We start from the raw sequence: 7,038 nt of genomic DNA on the forward strand, positions 1-7,038 counted from the left end.
CCTCTCTCCCCCATTGTGTATAAAAGGAGGCCCTATTCCTTGAAAAGAAATATAGAATTTTTCCTTGACATCCATACACTGTCAGTCTACTTCTCCTATAGTTTTCTTCCTGAGAAAGAGTGCTGCCGTTGTCCGTTCGCTAAGCTAATCAGAAGGTGCTTCTGTTGTAGCTGGTAAAAACCGTCGTATCCTGGGAAGTAGACGCCAGCGTACCTCCAGCACCCAACGGTAAGGCGGCGAATCTATTTTAAGGAGACTGTGGTATCACACAGACTTCGGTTTGCCTCCTTTAACCATTTTATATTTTATCTGTATTTTATTCAGCATGTTATTTTTCCTAGGATTGAAGGTTTGTTTTGTTCATCTCATAATTTTGCAATATGCAATGTGAAATTATGTAATGTGAGTAGTTTTTCCCAACATTAGCAAACTAGTCCGTTCGGATTGGGTGTTACGGGACGTCCGCCCGGAAGTCCGGCCGGTCAACCGGTTGGTCAACCGGTCAACGCAAATTTTTATTTTTTATTTTTTGTTTTTTATGTTTTATTTTTTATTTTTTTTTACTTCTTGGGTATTTTTTTTAAAACATTAATGTTTAATGTTTTTGTATTTTTTTGTTAAGTAAAAATCATAATTTTATTTGTTTTATTATTTTATATAAAAAAATAATTTAACAATCCCCTCACTAACAAAACAAACACAATTTTACTAATCCCTTCACTATGAAAACAAACACAATTTTACTAATCCCTTCACTAACAATCCCCTCACTATCAATCCCTTCCATTCTATCTCTGAAAATAAACGGGGCTAAGAATCAGTTTCAATGTTATGCTGAAAAAATAATGATACATGCAATTTTTGGTGCCTTAAAATAGACGACAACAAAAAATATATAATATAAAACCAACTTTTTTGTTAAAAATATTCAAAAAAATCAGCTTTTTGTCATTAGCTAAAAAAAGCTAAAAAATCACTAAAATTGTTTGTCATTAACTTAAAAAGGCCAAATGCACATCAACATTTTTACTCACAAAAAAAAATTACTTTTTTAGCAATTTTCCAAACACATTAGCCTTTTTAGCTCCTTAAAAAACCAAAAATCAAATCCCAAACACCCATCAAGTATTATGTGAATTAAAATCTTAAAGAGAGTTCAATATAATTACGGTAAATTTGTGGGACTTTTTTATATTTTCTTCAAATCTTAGAAAAATCCAAAAATAAATTGATTAAATTAATCGACATTAGAAAGAAGCTAACAAAGAGAAGACTAACACCTCAATATGTTGGGTTCAAAAATGAATGGTAACTTCAATTAGAGTTTACCTGAATCGCTTGAATTTGTGTATTTCGATTGATTGCCCAAATGACCAACCAGACAACCGATGCAATACTTGTCTAATGTGATTATCACCCTTGTCGACCGCGGCTATCACCTTATTGCCAGATGACTGGCCGGACAACCAACAAACCAAAATTCGGGCGATTGAGGCAAGCCAAAATTCAAGCAATGTAGCATTGCTCATGTTGGGTTAGGTTAAATGACAAATGTCATCTCAACCTGACTATATATTGCCAATTGGATTTATGAAGAAAATTCTAGTTCTGCTCCTAACTTAGAACTAAGGGTGAGCAGCGGATATACCGATCCACCCAAACCGACCGAACCGAACCGATTCGTCTCATTTTGGACGGATGCGTGATGACAAACAGACGGTTGCGGATTGATTTTTTCCAATCCACCTAGTTTTGGACGAATGGCGGATTTGAGATTCATTTGGCCGCAACCGAACCGCTAAACCGTGAACACCCCTAGTAATTTGTAAGACTTTGTGTTTTCAATTTGTTTAGATATTCTGTTTGTGTTTTCAATTGAAAAAGAGTTTAAATATTCTGTAGAAAAAGAGTTTTCAACTTAAATATATTTTTGAATTGAAAAAAATAAATGCATTATTTATCTATATTTTTTGATTTTTAAATCTAACTCTAAAAATAATAAATAAAAAAGATGATATATGATATATGATGGTTGGTCTTTGTTTTCAAAAACAGATATAGATGTAACAATACAGAGGCATACAATTTTTACTATTGTTGTGTTCATGATTTTGGTAGTTTGAATTGTTTTTATATTTTAAGAACCACATATTATAATACTTTATATGGATGAGGCATGCTGTGATTGTAATATGTGGATGAGACATGCAGTGATTGTAATTTTTTTTTTAAGTCATAAACTGTAATATTTTTTTTTTTTTTAAAAAAAGTGCACAAGTTGAATTATGTTGAAAATTTATAAAATTTTAAACCACCAAACTGATTTGCATCCATCCGCCAATTCGCCAATCCGCTCAATCCACATCTGCCGAATTGGTGGACGGATGCGGATTGATTTTCTCCAATCGACCAACCTGACGGACGGATAACGGATTGGAAGTTTTGTAACCGCAACTGACCCACGCCCACCACTACTCAGACCTGTTTAATGAAAATAAAACTCAAAGTTCAAAGAGGATTCATAAGCGGTGTCAATAATATGCTAAAGACTCAAAGTTCCTGTACATGTGTGTCTCTTCTACTGGTAATTGTTTCTCAAATTTCAATCCATGTCAAGATGAAGAGAAGAAAAGTGCAATTCATAAACCATAAATCCTTGCTTTAAACATTCCCTAGTAATCTAGTTTCGAGGTCTAACCAAGTAAACAACAAAATACATATTTCATCCAAAATGTCAAACACATGACCTAAGGTTCAAATAAAGCAAATTTTGAGCATAATTGTCACAATCAAAGATACCCAAATGAGCAACTACCTGGTTTCCATTGAAACCCAAAAAATTATGCTTGTGCCTCTGTGCCCCTGTGCAGCAATTGAATTAACTGGGAACAAGCCAGAAAACCAAAACCCTAATACATTGTTTTAATATTGAGTAAAATGTAAGAATAGAAGTACAGAAGAGATTCACCCAAACAAAGTACAGAAAGTTCTGAGTCAATAGATCCTCGTACTGTAGCTTTTAAATATTTAGATAAATTTTTACTTTTGATTTTTATTTTCTTCCTCTGTTTGTCATTTCTTAGTAGCCAAACACACGCACACACAGAGACCTGTGATGGTGCCCTGAACAACGGTTCTGTTCTTAAATTTCTCTTTAAAAATAAATAGACATGATTGCCCTGTTCCCTTTCAAGTGTATCGTTCTTTATTTATTTTTTAAAATTTTTAATATTTTTTTCTAATTTTAGGATTTAGTGTTTTAATTTTTTTTTAATTTACTTTCAAAACAAAATTTTCAAAAATGATAGGGATCCCAAATGAATTAGCAAATATTCTATATGATATTGGCATGGATAAAGTCTCTACTCTCTAGCATTGTTCCAAACTTCTTTTTTCGAAAAAACATATTATGAAAACTCAACCAAATACTGAGACCTTTGGATGTGAATGATGGTTGTGATACATGGGTGGAACAATGAAGAAAGGGGACAAAGGTAGGGGTGATGGAGGTAGAGAAGGATAATAGAGATTAGGGCTGAAAGGAGTGTACATGAGTAGTGGAAGTTTGGAGGTGAATTTGAATATGGGAAAATGACTGAGCCCCCCAGTGGGGGTGACCCCCACCATCCCACTGTTTTTTCATTGGTTGAAATTTTTTTTATTTTTATTTTTTTTGTTGTCTTCCTATCACAGAGCCCCACGTGGAGGTAGGGGTGCTGAGGTCACCCCCACTAGGGGTCTCCAGCACTATTGTTTGAATATAAGAAAGAAAAGGGAGTTTGAATTTTAATTTACGTTTCGGCTTTGGGATTTGAATTTTGGGTCTTAAAATTGAGCATAAATTGATTTTTGAAGTAAATCAAGAAAAATTACAAACATTAAGGGTCAAAATGAAAAAATGTGAAATTTAAGAGTACAAAATGTGATTTATCCATTTTATGCCATGTGGCATTTTCCGTTTAAAAGTGGATGAAAGTTAGCCTTTGAATAGAAATAATTACAAACGTTAAGGATTGAAATGAGGAAAATATATATATATTTTAAAGGTGAAAATAAGAAAACAGTAAAATTTAAAAAGGACAAAGTGTAATTTAATCCATTTTTGTCCTACTATTTTTTAAAAGAAATTTTGCGACAGCATTAAAACCAATGCTAAAGCCTAAAGGTGTAGGGAGGTAGAAAAATATTGGGTGACAGTGTAAGCAAAAACTTTTTCAAAATATCTGTGTAGAGAAAAACTGAACAAATATGCACAGATTCATGCATATTAATATTTTTTTAGGAGAAATATTACATCAGAGAGTTTTGAAAAAAAATTATAAATATTAATAATTAAAATTGTAAATTTTTCATGAATATGTTGTTTTTTTTTTTTTTTGTTTTTTTTTTTCTGACTTCCAATTGGGTGTAATTACCCCTACTTTTTATCATTCCAACTCCCAAGCGCACACAGCTTCAATGTGAATTAACAAGAACATATATTAACTAAGCATAATATTACATTTTTCACCTGAAGTTCAATAGAGAAAGTAGATGACTACTCATAATACAAACTTGTAAACAAGACTTTATTTACCTATTAAAAAAAAAACAAAAAAACAAGACTTTATTTACTAATTTTGGGTCTTGAACTAAACATATATAAACTTATAGAACTCGTCAAAACATTTTAGTCCCAACATTGAGAAAAATGTGACATTTCAAGCCCTCAACCGGCCTCCGCACGCGTAAGTGACACTGCAAGTTTCATCAACCTCAACAGTGTACTCATGCACCGGCCTGGAAAGGAAAGTAGGCAAGCGAATCAGCAGCTCACAAACACACGCCGTGTCCACCTCCTTCAACCACCGACAACAATCATGTTCTATAGGCGATTCTCTATGCCTGTGTCTGTGTCTGTGTCCGTGTGTGGGACTATGTTCCTCAGACGGTGAAGGAGAGGGCGGTGAAGGAGGCGAGGGAGGGGGTACCCCCGTGTGTGGCACCAGGGAACAAGCGTGGTTGGCTAGTGCCAACTGCGAGATGCAGAGAGGCTGAGAAGGGCGACGAAGTAACTGGCACTTCACATTGGGATGATTGAAAACAAAGATTATTGCTATGAAGAATGTTAGTTTTAGAACCTTGACTGAATCCATTCTTGTGGTTATTGAGTTAGTTTTAATTGGATTGTGTTTATATAGTAGTAGTGATTCATATGCTTCCCTTTTTTCTAAAGGTGGGTTTCTTTTTGTGGGTTGATTAAAAAAAAAAAAAAAAAAAAAAAAGAGAATGAAACATGCAAGTGATCAGTCTGATGTAGTAGTTGACATATAGGAAGAGTTTAGAGTTTAGAAAAACTCATTCACTTTGTGTGACTAGAGCTTCTCGTTTGGGGACTGACTATTTTAGTCAAAAAGTCAAAAAGTTAGCTAAAACTAGTCACATCACCTCTCTACTTTTCTGCACATCTTTTCGTAAAAAGTCAAAAAGTTACTAAAATAGCCTGTTCCCTAACGAGTGGTAATAATTTTTTAAAAAAAACAAACACCGAAATCGATCACACAATTAGATATAATTCTCTTACATAAAATGACCCAACTTTTTGTAAATGCATTACATATAAGAGCATTATGTCTGAATCTACAATAGGTTTTTACACAATTAAATAACTAATAGTAATTCAATGGTTTAGAATGAAGCTATATATAACAAGAAAATGTTGTTATATATATAGTATTTTGATTTCATTTTGTTTAAATTTTAAATGCTACTACCCATTGAATTATATACTATATTTGTGTGTTTTGTTTTGATAACAAATATAACAAAATTATTGCAGAAAAACTATGACGTTGGATCTTTATCTGTACAATAAAGTATTAATTGCCTTGAAATGAGAAATGCAATGCCAAACTTGCCTCAACTGACAAGTAGGAGAATAAGGATGGTTTTACTGAAACGAAATTGGAATTGATTTATATGCCCTCAGCCCCAACAAGTGGACACTAATTCATAAAACTAATATTATACAAATAGAAGTAACATATAAAAATTGAAAATGTAGTTTAATAATTTATTATATGTCCTCAGCCGCAACGAGTGGTCGTTTATTTTTTTAAAATTAAATTAAATAAGTTATAATTATTATATCAATTTAATCTCTCTTTTTTTGTAAATAATATATAAAAAAAATTATAAAATGAACGATTCAAATTATCAAAATAAAACTCATAATGATTTTCACGAGTTCGAACAACTTCAATATCAAGAGGGAAGCCCATTTCTTTCCCATAATAGTGTAAAACTTCTCCATCTTAATCATCTCCAACTCTTTATCAATTTTTTCATTTAATTTGATTTCAAATTTGAGTAAAAAGCTTGATTTAATGTAAACTACTCCAATCTTTTCATCAATTTTTTTGGATAAATTACAAATACATTTATAAAGTTTGCTTAAAATATGGATCGTTCTCTGTAATTTAAAAAAAAAATACAAATACCCCTTATCAGATTTTTTTATTTAACAGAATTAATTAAAAAAATAAAATTCCTAACTGCTCTCCTACATAATAATAAAATTACCTAAATTATTAATTAAAATAAATTTCTGACGTCATTAAGAGCTGTTAACTGAATTGATGATTTATTAATAAAATTGATCATTTATTATGAAATTAAAAACTTAAAAGGGTGGGAATATAATATCTTGAACTACATGGGCAATTCGTTTTTAAAAAAAACCAGGGGCATATTTGTAATTTTCCCCCAATTCTTTTTTAAAAAAATTCCCTCTTATCCCAAATTTCATCAAATTTGATGAAAATAAATTATCTTCAATGCTTTATTTTTAAAAAAAATTATCAAATTTAAATTGGATAAAGGATTTGATGAACACTAATTAAAAGATTGGAGATTATCTTTCCTATTTTCTTTCATCAAATTTAAATTTGATGAAAAAAATACTCAAAAATCATCTCTAATCCTTTCATTAAATGTTTATTAAATCAAGGAATAATCATAATTTTTTTTAATCAAATTGAGAATTTATTAAATTTAAAT

Source organism: Camellia sinensis, chromosome 12 (genome assembly GCF_055761805.1).
Source record: "Camellia sinensis isolate YWXY chromosome 12, ASM5576180v1, whole genome shotgun sequence".
In the NCBI taxonomy this organism is placed as follows: Eukaryota; Viridiplantae; Streptophyta; class Magnoliopsida; order Ericales; family Theaceae; genus Camellia; species Camellia sinensis.